The 18,606-nt window shown below is 39.4% G+C and overlaps 1 long non-coding RNA gene across 1 annotated transcript; it reads left to right on the top strand.

The window, feature by feature from the left end:
- Nucleotides 1–1,246: 1,246 nt before the first annotated feature.
- On the top strand, nucleotides 1,247–16,296 carry LOC132650633 (uncharacterized). The gene is made up of 3 exons (XR_009588879.1): nucleotides 1,247–1,382; nucleotides 1,595–1,655; nucleotides 16,104–16,296. It is a non-coding gene; the product is annotated as an uncharacterized LOC132650633 (long non-coding RNA).
- Nucleotides 16,297–18,606: the final 2,310 nt, after the last annotated feature.

Here is an 18,606-nt window from a genome sequence, read left to right as displayed (position 1 = left end):
TGCAGATTTCTGGAGAATAAATATACAACAGGAGTGAATGTATAATTCCTTGTAGAAGCTTCAGTAAAGACCTCTGAGTTCTTTCAATATTTTGTGTTTGTTTAATTGACTTTTAGAGGAGGCTCTGTCTTATTATATAGGTCTGGCTGTCCTAGAACTCTTTGAATAGATAATGCTGACATCCAGTTCAATAAGATACACCTGCATCTGCCTTCTGAGTGATGGAATTGAAGGCATGACAGAATACACCCAGCTTGTCCACCATTCTTTGTAGTTAGTAACTGTTAATAAATTTCTCTGATCTGTACTTAGTATTGTTCATCTGTTAATTTCTCTCTCTCTGTGTCTCTGTCTCTATGTCTCTGTCTCTCTATTTCACACTCTTCTCTCTGTTTGTCTTTGTCCACATTAATTGCCATGTCTATTCCAAAGCTATATCCTCTTCAAAAAGTTCAGATATGATACAGTTAAAACTTGTTATTCCGTTTTCTTCTAAAATGACTTAGTGATAACATTAACACTTCTTTTTTAATAGAAAAGTTTTGATCTTTATTTTTAATCTATAGACTACATTATTTAGTAAGGAGGATATACAAAACAATGATCAAAGAATAATCATGTGTTCTATTCCTTTTCTTTTGTCTGGTCACTCAGAAATATGGTGTTATTGGCTATGATTGTTGTTGCTTGCCACTCACATTATTTTATCCATGTATTCACTGTAGTCCACTTTCCCTTACACAAATATATGAGCCCCCCTCTTCACATACTGATATGCCACATCCCTGAGCCCTGGTCAAAACATAATATTCAGTACTATGTTGCCTTTTGATTGATGTTACCCATCTGTTCAGTGTCCCCTGATCAAAACATCTCATTTGTTGCTATATAAAATATCATGACTGTGTTTTGTCCTTCCACCTGTCTCATGACAGGGTCCTGACCTACTCACCCAAGTAACTGAAGATGATTCATAGATTGCTCAAGAACTAATGGCTACTTTATATTCATGTCTTACAAACTGATGAAACACAGGTTTTTGAAGCACGCCTTTGTTTTTTTTTTCAATCTAACCTTTAGGCTTTTTTATCTCCCCTACTTCACATCAGACACAGCACCCAACTGTATAACATTCGCACTTCTGTGTCAGAAAATAAATTGAAGAAGCAGTAGAATTATATGATTATATTGACAATGACGTATAAATTATATTGTTGCCACTGTTTCTGTTGTACAAATGTATGGCATATTTTAGAATTCGGTGACCTTCAATGATGTGCATGTGAAATTCAGCCAAGAAGAGTGGGCCTTGCTGGAACCTTCCCAGAAGCAACTCTACAAAGATGTGATGCTAGAGACCTGTGAAAACCTCACTGCTATAGGTAAGACTGCAATTTTTCTTTCACTTTTAAAATAAAGAGACAACTTTTACTTTGTTATTGATCCTCTTCTGTAATTCCAATTGAGAATGAAGAGGAATGAGGTAAATAAATCAGGCATGGTTCTCAGGGTCACAGAAGATAGTGAGTTAAGTTTTGCCTTAATAATAACATGATATTTCCAATAATATATATTTTCTCGTACTATATTTTAGACTACAATTGGGATGACCATAATATTGAAGAATAATTTCAAAGTTCTACAAGTAATGAAAGGTAACTTTATGTGCATATTGATACAGATATAAATCTTAAATTTTAATGTGTCCTGGAAGTCTGGTGTTTTTTGTTTGTTTGTTTGTTGTTTATTGGCTGCTTTTTATTTACTGTTTTTGAAATAGATTTTTTTTTCTGGGTATCTGTGACTTTCTTAGACTTGCTTGTTAGACCAGCCTGACCTCAAAATCACACAGATCTGCCTGCTTCTGCCTCCACAAGTGCTGGAATTGAAGGCATGTACCAGCACACATGGATGTGTCCTGGAAGTTTTAAAGAAAAGCAACAGTGTAAAAACAGCACTGCTTTAAGTGTACTGATGATCATTAAAATCTCATAATTCCATGTACTTCAATGTCAGGTATCTGATTTGTGTTTACAAGGCACTCCCCTAAGATAGAAGAAAATAAAATAATATTGTAACTAAAATACCATTTGAATCATATGGACATTACAGCTACTGACTTGAACTGCCAATCTGTTTAGTCTCATTCTATCTACTCAGATATTGTAAGAGGTGTACACACTGAATTGGTGATCAGTATGTGATCAAAACCTTCTAATAAGCAAAAATTACATAGTAGAACCAGTGTTACTAATTTTCCTGCAGTAACATTGTAAAGTTTAGTGAAAGGAGCAGCTTATGAGAATCAAGAATATTGTTGTGGAGAAACCTTAATCCCTATATGACATGTCTATGATGGACAAAAACAAACTGTGTTAATTCAATGTGGGAATCTTTATTATTTTTGTAAATTAAACTGGTATATCATATGTCAAAATGATTCTAAGACACATGAGCATAGGGTTATTGAAAGAAGCAGTGTACATGTCTTTCTCCAAGAACAATTGATTTGGTAGTAGTCCCCCTGTGAGTAAATTTTCTGAATGTGATAAATGGTTACTGTTAATTGGTTTTGCAACTTCACTGAGAATTCATCAGCAAACTCATATTGCTGAAAATACCAATGAATACTAGGAATTTGGAACTTCTGCTTGTCTTGGCTCACTTTGTAAATGAAGTATCATTCATACAGTACAAAAATTTGTGAATGGGATTGCTGTGGTAAAACTCTGAGTTCTTACAATACTCTTCATATATAGGAGAAAACCTCTTATAGAAAAATGATGCTATAAAAGTGATCCACATAACAAATGCTCTTACCATCACAGGGATCTTCAAATATACCCATAATGAAGGGGAATACCGTGAATGTGAATAAAGTGATAAAACTTTAAAATTTGATTCTTCTTTACAATTAGACCAAATTATGAAATTAATTCATATAGATAAATATATTTATTAGTGTAATGAAATGACTGTGGTAAATCTTTGCAGGCATGAAAGCAGTCATAGTGGAGAGAAACCCTTTAAATGCACTCTATGTGGTAAAGCCTTCCCCTATATCACTGTTCTCCTATGGCATAAAAGAACACACACTGGAGAGAAGCCTTACAAATGTAATCAATGTGGTAAAGCCTTTGCAAAAAGCAGTCAGCTCATACGGCATTAAAGAACACATACTGGAGAGAAATCTTATGAACGTAACCAGTGTGGTAAAGTCTTTGCACAAAACAGTACTCTCTTAAGACATAACAGAACACACACTGGAGAGAAACCTTATGAATGTAATGAGTCTGGTAAAGCCTTTGCAGAAAACAGTACTCTCTTAAGCCATAAAAGAACACACACTGCAGAGAAACCTTATGAATGTAATGAGTGTGGTAAAGCCTTTGCACAAAACAGTCATCTCATAAGACATAAAAGAACACACATTGAAGAGAAACGTTATGAATGTAATGAGTGTGGCAAAGCCTTTGCAGAAAACAGTACTCTCTTAAGACATCAAAGAACACACACTGGAGAGAAACCTTATGAATGTAATGAGTGTGGCAAAGCCTTTGCAGAAAACACTACTCTCTTAAGCCATAAAAGAACACACACTGGAGAGAAACCTTATGAATGTCACCAGTGTGGTAAAGCCTTTGCACAAAACAGTGCTCTCTTAAGCCATAAAAGAAGAGACACTAGAGAGAAACGTTATGAATGTAACCAGTGTGGTAAAGCCTTTGCACGAAACAGTCATCTCATAAGACATAAAAAAACACACACTAGAGAGAAACCTTATGAATGTAACCATTGTGGTAAAACCTTTGCAGAAAACAGTACTCTCTTAAGCCATAAAAGAACACACACTGGAGAGAAACCTTATAAATGTAATGAGTGTGGTAAAGCCTTTGCACAAAACAGTCATCTCATAAGCCATAAAAGAACACATACTGGAAAGAAACCTTATGAATATACCCAACGGGATAAAGCCTTTGCACAGCAGAGTAGTCTCCGAAAACAGGAAAAGACACACAGTGGAGAGAAGCCTTGTGAGGGTAATTAGTGTGATAAATCCTTTGCATGTAACAATCATTTCCTAAGACAACAATACATTCTGGATGGAAACCATATGAATATAACTATGTGGCAAAGCCTTTGCACAAAACATCTCCTAATACATAAAATAACACATACTGGAAAGATGTCTGACTATAACCAATGTGAAAAAACTTTTGGACTTCAGAATAATCTCCACACTCATGAAAGAAATCCTAATGGACAGAAAGCCTGTGAGTGTTTTTAACATGGTGAAACCATTCCACATTTGTATAATCTTCATCATCATGAAAGGATTCATAATAGAGGAAAAACTTATGAATGTGTTAAAATGGTGAGGCCTTGCACAAATCCAGAGTCATCATCAACATAAAAGTATCCTTAGTGGAGAGGAATTCTGTGAGTATAAGCAAGGTGGAAAGGCCGTTGTGTACTTTGGTCCACTGAGATGCAACAAAACTGTAAACTAGCTCAATGGAAATGACCTCCATTTTCTGAAGGGGAAAGGGGATAGGGGCAATAGGAATGGAGGGTAGTCATGGGCAGAGAAGGGAGGGGGATTACTATTGGAATTTAAAGTAAATAAACTTATTTTTAAAAAGAATACAATGAATGGTGAATATCAATTACATGCAACAGTATTATATAATGTGTTTACGGAAGACTTATTGATAATCCTGATTCTCAACATTTACTATTTTCAGTTGCCTCACTTTACACAAGAAACTTTTAGTCCAGTGGATGAATATGTAGGGAATGGTGAACTAACACCAGCCAGGAAGTTCTCTGAGAGTAACACAACAGTGGTAGCCTGTAGAATTTTCTTTGTGTACACATACCTATTGTTCCAGGGGTACTATTGAAAAACATCACAACCCACACTGAATTTTGAGATATGAGGGAGAAGGCTTTCTTTTCCATGTATGAACCTGCTTCTGGAGTAGATGTGTAACCATATCAAGGGTGAGTTTTCTCTGCCTGACTTCATCTGGAGAGTGTCTTTAGACATCGACACCACCAATCAAATTTGATAGATGGCCTTTGACACAGATCCCTGATAACTCTCCCCTCCCTTCAAATATAGGATAATTTGGTTCTGTGTTCTTGTTCTTCTTATTCATATAATAAGCATGTGCTGTTTAATGCAAATCAAGCATCCTTGAATTGCCTAGTATTAAACAATTATCTACACCTATGCTTGGAGCATCCCACAGACTCCCCAAGGGATATAAGCCTCTGTTTTCTGTTTTCTGGAATTAAAGTTGAACTTACTTTCTGAGGTGGTTCGGAGAGTGGCTGACCACTGTTATGTTTGCGGGCTTTCCAAGCTTTATACTACTCATCTTCTGCCCCTCATGACTTCCTGGGCTGGTGGGAAACAGCCCCCAGGCAGCAAGAGAATCACATTCTCTTAAATGCCTGTGATAAAATGTTTTAGACTTCATAGCATTTCAAATTTCACATGTTTCTGGATGTGAGATGGTCAATCAAACAGTGTCTTGGAGTGGGACTCTTTAAAAAGAGTTATACTTAGTGTCTAGTTCAAAGTAAGGTTGCAGGTAAGCTTCATGGTATGAAATCTTCTGAGGTGAGTACAGTGGCCCATGGAAAAGAAATAAGAGCAGAAATTTTATGTCTCTATTTTAATAGCTGAGTACTGTTCTGATAATGTATGGGTGGATGGCAGAGGAGAGGAACTCCCCTTTTGAGTGGTCTAGGGAAAGGGGATGGGTAAAGATGGAGGGAGGGTGGTACTAGTAAATGTTGAGGGAGTGACCTTCAATCAGCATATATAATGAATAAATTGTGAAAAATAAAAACAATTAATAAAATAAAATATAGTAAGAAAAACAAAAAGCAAAAATTTGAGTCTACTTTCGGTAACTGCCCTCCCTCACTTGATAATAATTATCCAATGGAAAAAATGCTACTCTCTCTGAAGTTTATGTTACGATAGAAGTAGGATTCAAACCTGAAACTAATGGCAGAGGTTCCTAGTTAAAATATCAAATCAAATCTACCTGCCATTTTCTCTTAGCAATCCTTCACTCCTTCCATGTTATCTGGTCTTCCAGGCTAGTACAACCCATGCAAAACCATGATTTCTCCTTCCCAGGGCCTGAGCTAACCTCACCCCCCTCTTACCCATCTATAGGCAAACTATTTTGGCTACCTGTCCCTGTCAAGAGCCATGCAGGAGCAACAGCAAAACAGCTGTAGAACTAATGGAATGTGTCTGCCCTGTTAGCATAGTCACAATGAGTTTGTCTTGGAGAAGCATAATCCCAAGAACTGATTTTCCTGAGGACTTTGTGCTCTTATGTAGCATATCTCTGCTTGTTTCCCTTATGATGTCCACATACCTCATGACATGAGTTGTATGAAAACTCTAAGAAGACTTCTAGGTCATCACTGGGCAATATCACTGCCATTTAAAATTAACAATGCTTGATCTCTTTTCACATGTTTACTGGAGCAGATTAATGAATTAACCACTGCCCTTGAAAGGAGCCATAGATGTAGATTGTTAGCAATGACCATTATACTTAGAAACAATTCGGTAAAATAGATTGTTTAACAAGGTCAGGGAAGATGTTTTTGCTAATGGCTCTGATGTAAAATATCTTAAAGAACAATTTAAAGTTAAGAAAAGTACACCGTTAATAAAAAAGCCAGGGATGATTTAAGGTTGATGAGCCGAAACAATAGCCCAAGGTAGCATTGGCTGTCTGGACTCCCTCAAACTGGGTCTAAAACTGAGACAGCAGTTGATTCCTGTATATTTGTTTTTCCCCTCAGCTTCTTGATATGATTTAATAAAAATGATTAATGAGTAGATGCACACCCCTTTAAGATTTAAAGTACAGGTGCCAGTACCATGCCATTTTTATTACTGTTGCACTATAGTACTACTTGAGATCTCAGATGAAGATACCTCCAGAAAATCTTTTATTGTACAGGCATTTTTTTTTCAATGCAGTTTATTCAGGAACATTGAACAATCCTCGGACCCCGGGGAAAGCCAGCCCACAGCTTAAATAGCCTCTGGGTAGCCAACCCAGGCGTGCCACGGGGGCAATGCAGATAGGTCCACATACATGGAAGCAAGCCAGATCCTTGGTCTTAGCCAAATGTGGAGTTTTTCGTGACAGAGAGCACTCACCATCGGGAAGGTGGAAGGCGGAAACCAGCTCCATCTTTAAGGCATAGCATTCCGCAGCTCTCTACAGTTCCCCCTTTTTGTTTTAGACGCATCAGGCAAGAGTAGAGGTCTGATCTCTGATATTAGAAATAAATTGGGACTTTGTACAGATGTTCATTTAGGTGTCATCCACCCGAAGAGCATCAGACCCGTCTGATACCTTTTTCTCAGAGGCGGGACCTGGGGCATCAACCCGCATGCAATCAGACATGCTCTTCTCTGGGTCCAAAGCGGCTGACCCTGAGTGCAGTGCTTAGCCTCGCATCCTGAGCGTATCATTTTAGCTTTTTATGGTATCCAACCATGCTTGGGGAGAATGTCCTGCTTCAATGGCTGTAAAGGCCTGAATGATCATGGCTGCATCACAGTGTTGTGAGACTCTAATCTTGCATATATACCACAGGCAAACCAAGGAGACCAACACCAGAAGGCCTGCTAACACTCCCATGCCCGCCCATTCCTTCAGATGATTCATGGCTGCAGCAATCCATGTTGATAATCCTGTCAAAATGCCTAATTTTAAAAAAGAATCAGACATAATTTTTCTGTAGAAAAAAAAAACAGAAATTAAATCATAGTGAAGAAAGTCCAATGTAATGCAACACACAAACACACACACACAAACAAAAAAAAAACAACAACAGAAGTTAGAGATAGAAGAACAATGATTGTAACAATCTGCACAGCTTTGCTGGAATAGCACCAAGCAACTGTGTTTCATGACTCTCAGCAATTTCAATGAAAATGGCTGTGTCATTCTCCCTTTCTGATTTAACATTTTTATAGATTTATGGTATTTATGACATGTAGGTTATTTTTTTAGTCTTTAGAATATTACTGGAAGAACAAGAGTGTAAATTATAACAATTCCCAGGATTATCCTGGAATTAATAATGAGAGAGAAAGAGTCCTGGTCTGAGTCAAAGGATGTCAAAGACTATAGAAATTTATTTCCAACTTCCACAGCTGAGATAGGTAATAATTTTGGTCTGAGCTTATAGCTGGAGTTTGTTGATGCAAGGGCTGTATATTTACCACCAAATCAGAATTGTTCCATAGGTCATGGAGGTGAGACCTAATTTATTCCCATGTTACCTTAGAAAAATTATAGGAGTGGGATAACAAATATCCACTGAAACAGTGAGTAACAAGAAAAATGAGAAGAACCCATGATGATGGAAACAAGGAATATTTTTATATATTTAATATATATAAAATATTTAATATACATAAAAATAATATTTTTATACATTGATGTCACCAAAATACAATGTACACATACTTAGAAACTCAAAGTGTAAAAAAAGATTTGAAGGCTCACTTGACAGTATTACTTTATCTGAATACGAGTAAAATAGATTTCACTGTCCTTGAGAAACAGTGATAAGCTGCTGAGAAGAAAGCTTATTTTTAATTTAACAAGATAAACAGTACAAATGCAAATTCTAAAGAGTTCATGTACTTGGCAGAAACAGGAAGCAGAATATACCAGAATACACACATCACTGGAAAGCAGTCTAAATGTGCAACAAATATATATATATATATATATATATATATATATATATATGGTGAAATGTTGATCCAATTTCTCCATACAGATCAGCAGATGTGCATCCTTTGCCCAAGTCAAGAGTACCCAAACCCTGAGAGAAACCAGTGCCTGCCCAAAGCAGTGACCTTCCTTTCCTTTGAGGATCCTCTGGGCATAGCTCTGGCATGCACAGCTCTTTGCTTCTCTGTCAGCACAATTGCAGTTCTGGGGATCTTTCTCAAACACCGAGAATCAGGCATTGTTAAGGCCAATAACCAGACTCTCAGCTACATACTGCTCATCTCCATCCTACTCTGCTTCCTCTGCTCCTTTCTCTTCATTGGCCACCCAAACACAGCCTCCTGCATACTTCAACAGATAGCATTTGCACTTGTCTTCACCTTGGCTATTTCCACTGTTTTGTCAAAAACTATAACTGTAATTCTGGACTTTAGGGTCAAGAAACCAGGAAGAACAATGAGAAGGTTGTTTGTCTCTGGTATCTATAATGCTGTCATCCCTATCTGTGTCCTGATCCAACTCATTCTCTCTGGAGTCTGGCTGGGAACCTCGCCTCCCTATACTGACAGAGATGCATACTCTGAATATGATCATATCATCATTTTATGCAACAAGGGCTCAGTTACGGCTTTCTACTGTGTGCTGTTTTATTTAGGGACCCTGGCCCTAGGCAGCTTCACTGTGGCTTTTCTGGTGAGGAACCTGCCTGACACATTCAATGAGGCCAAGTTCCTGACATTTAGCATGCTGGTGTTTTGCAGTGTCTGGGTCACCTTCATCCCAGTCTACCTGTGCACCAAGGGCAAAGCCATGGTGGCTGTGGAGGTCTTCTCCATCTTGGCCTCCAGTGCAGGGCTACTGGGGTGCATCTTTTTCCCAAAGTGCTACATTATTCTCTTAAAACTTGAAAAAAACTCATTGAGATGTTTGAAAAACAAAAAAATAGAATACAAAAACTGATCATTTTCATGCATTGGTTTCTCTAATAAAACTCATTAGTATACTAAAAATAAAGTATTTCCCTACTTTTCAGAAACTTTTTTCTGAAATGTATATTTAAACAAAAATAAGAGCCCCTCACTTTGTCTCATAATCACAGACATTTTATTTCAGAAGAAAAGCTGCGGCTAAAATTTTAGTATGTTATGCATGTTACTTATGAATTTAATTTATAAACAAAATAAATATTCCAAATGTAATTACATGACAGTAACTGAGATAAATAGTACAAGAACTAAATATGTCTTCTCTTTGTTATTTTGGGGAGTCTAACAGGGCATTGGGTGGCATTTGTGATTCTCTATATAACAGGCAAAAAAGTCAATCTCTTCAAAGGGTCAGACTTTTAAACAGGTTGAGCCATTCCAGATATTAGTATAGAGAATTTTGTAAAAGATAAAAATAAATCTACTGCATGACCCTGTTCTCTTTTCCTTTACATATGTAAAAATGACTAGATATCCCACTTAGAAATACTTGCTCAGCCATGTTCATTATTATTCTATTCACAATAGGTAAGAAATGTAAACCCATCAATATCTTTAACAAGATAAATTGTTAAGAAAAATATCATGCATAAATATATGTAAGAGAAAAAGTATAATTAAGGTAACCCATATTCAGAAGACAAATATCTCCCATTCTATACTTTGGGGCATCTAGCTCCAAATATTCCGATATGAGTATTCACCACGGAATAACTGTAGAAACAAGAAAACATACAATGGCAGGGTATAATTGATCTGACTGGAATAATGTGGGGGAAGAACTCTAAATATGAAGATGGATAAATATATAAAAGCAGGAAGTCAGTGAAATAATAGTAAATATTTGTGAGTTTTAAGCAACCATTCTCTGAATTATCTACATAAAATCCCTATAATACATGTAAGTCCATTCATGAATATAAACATCATAACCTAAATATTTTTAATAATTCACACAGATAAGTAAAGTTCACAGATAATTAAAGTTTCATCAGTTCGTGACTGATGAAAGAAGCCTTTCTTTACACCAACAATCATAACTGAAAAGCACAACCAATCATAAGGCAGAATTCTGGAGAACACTCACACATATCTACAAAACAATTCCCAGATCTAAGGCTCAGAGCTCATGCAGCACAGCTGATGAAAATGTATATAAGGCAGAGGATCAGAGTAGGTTCTGGTAGTGTGTCTCCTAATAATACCAGAAGCCACTGCCATAAGACTTACCAATATAACAAATAAAGAAAACAAAAGACTTACCAATATACCTGCATAAACATGGACTGAAAGTTGAAAAATATAAGACATATGAATGTGCTCCAGAAAGAAACCACTGCCTCAATCATATGCAAAAATTTACAGGGAACTGATAAAGGCTGAGAGTGGGATAAATATTCTTCCCAGGAAAGAGCGAACAATCAGTTATCCAACACCAAACAATCAGCCCTGAAAACATCCATGGAAGTCACATTATTAAACTGAGCAACTAATGTTAAGAGTATAATACCAATTAACGAAAAAAATACGATGAATTTAAGAGAGAAGCAGGAGAGGTATGTGGGAAGGTTTGGAGGGAAGAAAAGAGAAGGCACAAAATGGTATAATTATATTATAACCTGGAAAATAACTAAATATTACCTCTTTAGCTCATGATTTTAAAATGAATTGCTGTTGAGTAGTATAAAAATTTTGCAGGTAAAGAGATGGAACTAGAAAAAAAATCAGGTTGTATGAGGTAATCCAAACACAGAAAGAAAAGCTTCACATATTCTCTCCTCTAAGGTTCCTAGCTCTAAACTGAGTATGTATGTACTCAGATGTGAGTCCATATCTGGCAGTAATTGCAATAACAAAGAGTGAAAAAGGGAGCATTTCCAAAATGAAAATGCCTTTTTGTGGGAGCAATAGGAAGTAGAAGGGTTTTAGTGATTCGAAAGAGGAAATGGGAAAAACATTGGGGGGGTAATAATAATCAGGAGGTGAGACTGAGAGAAATACAAAAAAGGAGGAAGGTAAAATAACAGTAAGGATGTCTGAAAAAGTAACACGAAATCATATTAGTGACAATCTACCTAAGATATGTATAATACATGTAAGTTGTATAAAACGAAAATTTAGTTTAAATGAAACTTTGCCCCTGTGATGACAATGGTCCCTCCATCTAACAAGAACTCCAACACCAGGCGTGAGACGTCCGCTTTTGAGTTATTGGTAAGGGTTTTCTAAGAGAATACTCAAAAATTATATGCTATTACCTATCTGCCCTGAAAACTACATTCCATTTCCAGCCCGAAAAGATGCTGTGTGTTCAGTTTGAAATACCTGAAAATAACAGGATATAGAAAGAGGAACTAGGAAAATCAACAGGTGCTATGCTAACTCTTGAACTTTGAATTTCTACCGTCAGGTTCTTGGAACATAACCTTATAGTTTTCCTCAAGTGCCTGCTTTTTCAACAGTATATAAGACATTGAAGACATGGCATGCATACTTGTGGGTGCTCGCGTTCCACTCAACATTCACCATAGTCCTGTCTATCCCGCTCCGCCCCCCCCCCCCCGTATCCACCCTCTTAGGAGCTATCCAGGCTCTAAACTATCTACCGCATTTCAGCCCCACATCTGGCCACTTACGTTGTATAATAGGCAACAATTATCTGTTTTATCTAGTACGACTGTGAACATCCTTACGACAAAGCACTGAACTCATGGTGAAATGTCCCAGACACGGATGTGAACCACAACCTGGAGGATTCCTAAAGCCCAGCATTCCTTAGCCAGGGAACTACAAACAATCCCAGAGTGCATTGTGCTGGCTGCAAGCCTCTGTGGAAACTACAAATATGGCGGGTCTCGGAGCAAGGACTTCTGGGATTGCTTGTAGTCACATAGCCTGGTCTCACCATATCCTCTGCATTACCGAGTCGCGGACGCGGAAATACATTTCCCAGGAGGCTGTGTGCACTGCTCCCACCCTCCCAATGCCAACCTCCGTCTTCTTCCTTCGCTGCCTGCAGCTTTGCCGGGACCCAGAAGTGTCCCTTGAAGCTCTTTTCTGTCGTCACAGCGCACACTGCGTTTTCCCCGGTACCCGGTGTCCTATTAATGTCCCGGCCCTGCGCCCCTCGCTGTCTTCAGGATCCCGAGCCTTTCGGAGCCGATTTGTGACGTCTCGCCCCGCCTCCTGGTACCGGAAGTAAACCCAACTGACTGCTGGAAGTCCCTTGTGTGCAGGACAAAAGTGCACTTTGAATTTCCCTGATCAGAAGCAGTCCAGCGGGTCCGTGGAGAAGGGATCCTGGGGTGCCTACCCCCTTTTAAAAAGTAATTTCGAGTCTCCGAGTCAAAGCGGGACTATTCTCGGGAAGGCAGAAACGCGCTCACACGGATAATAAATCGTTTTTAAAGATTAAAAACAAAAAAAAAAAAAAAAACAAAAAACAAAACCGGAGGCTGCAGAGATGACTTAGAGGTTAACAACGCTGGCTTCTCTTCTAGAGGTCCTGAGTTCAACTCCCAGCAACCACATGGTGGTTCACAGCCATCTGTAATGAGATCCGTTGCCCTCTTCTCATGCACAGACAGAATGCTGTACAATGAATGAATGAATGAAAGGATGGATGGATGGATGGATGGATGGACGACTAAGATCAGAAGGAAGGAGAGGGGGACCTTCCCTATCAGTGGACTTGGGGAAAAGGCATTCGTGAAGAAGGAGGAGGGAGGGTAGGATTGGGAGAAAAAGAGGGAGGGGTTTATGGGGGAAACAAAGTGAATAAAGTGCATTTAATAAAAGTTAAGAAAAAAGAAAAAAAAAAAAAAAAAAACAAGCCAACCTTTGTCGTCCCAACAGCCAGGGCTCTTACACAAAGAATCCCTCTTTTACCGATGTGCTGGGTTCCATCCCCAGTGACACGGTGGTGCTCGACCCATCTGTCAAGGGATCCAGTGCTCTCTGGTGGTGCTCATGTGTCACTTACTAACTAGCTTCATATAGATGATGTGCTTAATTTAATATTATGTATTTATTTCAATTTAATAAGAACACATAAAGGAGTGTCTCGAGAGCCGGCCTCCTCCCTGAGTCCTGTGGGGTCAGAACGTAGGAAGACTCTGTACTAGATCAAAGCAGGGCATGGGGCCACCGAACCTGTGTCCGTCCTCTCGTGCTCTCCTCAACCTGATGGTAAGACTCTGTTGCTGAGGACAACACCTCCTCAAGACATTGGACATAGAGAATCCCAGTTGGCGCCTATCTAGAACCTTCACCACCTATGGGCTACAGTTCATGATACTGGAACATACTGTACTTGCCACCAGAAGAGAAAAGTACACACCAACCCAGCCATATGCCCTGCACTCTCCAACGATGACCTGACTAAAAGATTTGTTGATGCGCTTGTGGCACAAACGTCATGGAAATGACCAAATAATACCTGGTTGGGTTTCAGGAGGCCCACTTCATGAGAAGGAACCTGATCCAATACTTCTTGGGTGACCAGGATCCTGAGTCTACACAGGCCAGGTATTTTGAGAGAAAATCTAAATGCTACAGTTGTGCTAAAGTAGCACAGCCATACTCACAGATTGGTGCCTTGCTCAGCCATCATTGGAAACTTCTTCCTGCAGCAGATGGGAACAAATCCAGAGACACACATCCAGTCAATACACAGACAGTGAGAGGCCTTGGAACATTCCACCCTAAATGAGATGTCTCAAGCAAACTCTTACCCCTAAGAGCTCAAGGTACTCTGTGTGCAGAGTGTAAGCGTCAGAGGGGATGAAGGACACAAGGGTAACAAGGCCTTGTAAACACAGCAGGACCAACACACATATGAATGCATCCTGACCCAACAGCTAGCTTTACTCATTTTCCCATGTCTTGGATGCCTTCCCAGGCCAGAGGGGAAGAGGATGCACTTAGTCCTGATAGTACTTGATATGTTGGCATTGGTTGGTGGGCACAAGGGAGGGGGTGTGATCCTCTTCTCTAAGGAGCCAGGTGAGGGGTGATAGGGGAAAGAGGGATGGTAGGACCAGGAGGAGAGGAGGGACGGGTCTATGACAGGGATGTAAAGTGAATAAATAAAAATTTAAAAAAAAACATAAATAAGGAGGGTGGAGAGACAGTACAGAGCTTAAGAGCACTTGCTGCTCTTCCAGAAGTCCTGAGTCCAATTCCCAGCACCCACACAAGGGCTCACGACCATCTATAGTGAGATCTGGTGCCCTCTTCTGACATGCAGGTGTATAGAATTCTGTGCATATAATAAATCTCCCCCCCCCCGAAAATAACTACACCATGGATCATCAATACAGTTCTCCTACTCCTTAAAAGAACACTCACTAAATCATTAAATAATAATTAATTAAAAATTTAGTTTTCTCCAAGGGAGTCTAATTGGGGCAACAAACCAGACTAATGGGTGGGTCCCATGAACAGCAACAGATGACAACAGAAAAACTCAAGGGCATATTTGTGGGTTGACAATGGTTTATATGTGTGTGTGTGTACACACACACCTTTAGCACAACAATAGCATTTAATATATATATATATATATATATAGTTTCTTTGTATGCATTATGGCTTCTGTGTTCATGCTTTTATGGTATTTCTGTGTGAGCAAATATCTGTATCTCTGTACCCACATGTATTACTCATGTTTTTCTTCCCTCTTTTTATTAATAATGATAGAAATGTCAATCATTATATTGACCACGCTAGGCATTTCTGGAAAACTGGAACCTGACAATTTCTTCTCTATGAAATATGAAAGTTTGTGCTCCTGAGCTAAACCCACTTCCCCAAATAAGTTATCTGCCACACCTTTTAGGATCCTCTGATCATGGCTTTGGCATAGCTCTGTGCTTCTCTGTTTTCACTGCTGTGGTTTTGGGTCTTTTCCTGAAGTACTAGGCCTTGCCCCATTGTCAAGGGAAATCCCAGTATTCTAAGCCATCTCTTGTTCATCTGATGCTTCCTCTGCTCTTTATTCTTCATTGGTCACCACAGCACAGTCATCTGTGTCTCCCAACTAGCTACTCTGAGACTCTGTTCATGATTCATTTGGAAGGTGTATGTTTGAGAGTGAGAGAAAGAGAGACAGACAGATAAATAGAGACATAAACACAGAGAGAATATTGCTCTGTGTGTGTGTGTGTGTGTGTGTGTGTGTGTGTGTGTGAATATTACTCTAATTCAGGAACACTGAGGTGGTTGCTGGTATCAGTCTCCTGTCTGTCTTCTTCACCTGCTCTTGGATTCAATTTGTTGTCTGTGGAGTTTGATGGAAGTGTCTCCTCTGTGTTGACAGAGTTGCACACCCTGAACCTGACTGTCCACCTCATCATGGGAATGAGAATTTCCACAGAGGAGCCGTGTCTACACAGTCTGACTGACCGACCAGAACTGGAGTGATGTGGAGACATTGGTGTATCCAGAGTCTGATAACAATTTGTCTTGGGCCATCTTTAGACCCTGTTGGCCATTCCTTGCCAGCCATTTTTTTCTTGGACCTAGTGTCCTAGAATTGATGAATACCTCTATGATCGTGCTAACTACAACACAAGCTTCTGCCAAACCTGATGTTAAGAATTTCACCTGATGGCATTGGAGGCCCATATCTGAGTTTTCTATGCTTTGCCATAACCTGTGTTTCTATGATCTAACTGAAGAACATTTATTGCTGTTCTGCTAGTAGAAATACTTGACAGGACTGCCTCCACATTGGAACGTGGAATTTGGTGTGACCTGAATCTATGTTCCCAGGCCATGGCAATTGTCATATTCAACAAGGATACAACTCCTGCTTTCTACTGTGTCTTGGGATACCCAGCCATCCCATCACTTAGGAGTGTCTACTGTGAATTTTCTGGCTAGAGATTTCCTAACTGATTTACAGAAGCCAGCCTCCCAACACCCAGCATGCTGGTGTTTTGCAGTATATTGGCCACTTTCTTGACTGACCCCCATAGCACCAGGGCAAGGTCACAGGAGCTGCAGAGCATCACTGGAACCCAGAAATTTCAGTGACTACCTTCTAGACTTAGGGTCAATATCATGAGAGGATTTCAACCAATATGCCCCAAAACTGAGGACCAGATCATGGATGCCTTTTATAGTTCAGGGCTACAGAGATGTCTTGGGGGTTAAGAACACTTGTTCTTTCAAAGGACCAAGTCTGTTCACACCTGGTAGCTCACCCTATCTGTAACTCCAATTCCAGGGGATTCAGCTCCTTCTTCTGGCCTCTTCAGGCACCAGGCATCCACATGGTACACAGGTACAGCTATTCATGTAGGCAAAACACTCATCACATAAACATAAACAAATAGATGAGTTTTACACTACTTAGGAGAGGGGGAAAGAGCACAACCATCTGTAAGTAAAGCTAGTTTATTGCCCCACAGCCCCAGCTAAATTTACATAATCCCAGTTTAAATGTGTCCAGTATAAATTCTCCTGTTCAGCCAGAGCTCAGCCAGTCCCTGCTCACTGACAAAGGAATCCTGGGGTTCCTGGCCCCCTTTCTTTTAGTGAGTGCCAACTCTCCCAGTCAAAACAGGCCTGGTCTCGGGAAGGTAAACAGAGATTATAAATCATTTTTAAGGATTATAACAAAAAGCCAGCTGTGGTGTCACATGCCTGTGATCCTCAGTGGGGCAAGAAGAGGTGTGAGTCCCAGGTCATCTGGGTTTACAAAGTGAGTCCAGGATATACAAGGCCACAGAGAGAAACCCTGTCTCCAAAAACAAGAGCTTGTGACCCCTCCCAGCTCTTCACACTCACAACTCTGTGTTCTAAGTCACACAGTGTGATTTCACCCAGGCTATAGAAAAGTTCTGCCAAACACGTTGGCACACACTTTTAATCCTAGCACTTAGGAGGCTGTGACTTTGAGGCCAGCCAGGTCTACAGAGAAAGTCCAAGACAGCCAATGTTACACAGAGAAACCCTGTCTCAAAAACCCATAATAATAATAATAATAATATTGAAATAAAAAAATTCAAAGCCAGGCCTGCTGGCATATTGCCAGGTAGGTTCCTTTCACAAGGAAGGCACACAGTAGAGTTTATAGAAAAAAAAAGCAGATGGAAGAAAGATTTGAACCTTCATTTTATCTCATTTTTTAATCTCCATTTCAAGAAATTCTTAGTGTGTTTAAAAGCCCAAAGACTTGAAAATCAGTGGGTATTGTTTTAAAGTTTAAAGCAAAAGCGTGAAGGAAGGCTAGGTAGCTGGAGACGCGTCCAGCCACCTTCAGGGAAGAATTAGCCTTAATGACCTGAGGGCACAAATTAGCCTTACTGCATTCTTTCCTGCCCACTAATTATACAGTTGCTAGGAAACTGGCCCATAGGACCAGGCCAGAACAGTTTGTAGTCTTGGTGCCTAAAGTGGACCAATCATTTCAAAAGTCAATTCTCCTTACCCAATCATGTAATGCCAAACCATGTAAGTCCCTGCTTTCAGTTTTGCCCCATAAAAACCTTGCTTTCCTATATCTCAGGGCTACATTCCTCTCCTGAGTCCACAGGAAGTTTGTGTCCAATGTCTGAACACGTATACAATTTTAAAAACCTCATATATTTACAGCAGAGTGTATCCCTGGTCTTTTGGGGTTCCCAAACTGGGCATAAAAGTTTCACTCTGAATAAGGCCATTAGTAATTTATAAACATCTCCCAATGACAATAAATACTTGTAGCCACAGGGGAAAAACAAACAAACAAACGAAAACCTACCCAATCCCCCTTAAGGAAAATAGGACATCATTCTCATTGATTTCTTCTAGATGACATTTTGGACATGCAGAAA

Source organism: Meriones unguiculatus, assembly GCF_030254825.1.
Source record: "Meriones unguiculatus strain TT.TT164.6M chromosome 13 unlocalized genomic scaffold, Bangor_MerUng_6.1 Chr13_unordered_Scaffold_28, whole genome shotgun sequence".
NCBI classification, from domain to species: domain Eukaryota; kingdom Metazoa; phylum Chordata; class Mammalia; order Rodentia; family Muridae; genus Meriones; species Meriones unguiculatus.
Note: the sequence above shows the minus strand (reverse complement) of the source record. Positions and strands in the feature narration are given on the sequence as shown.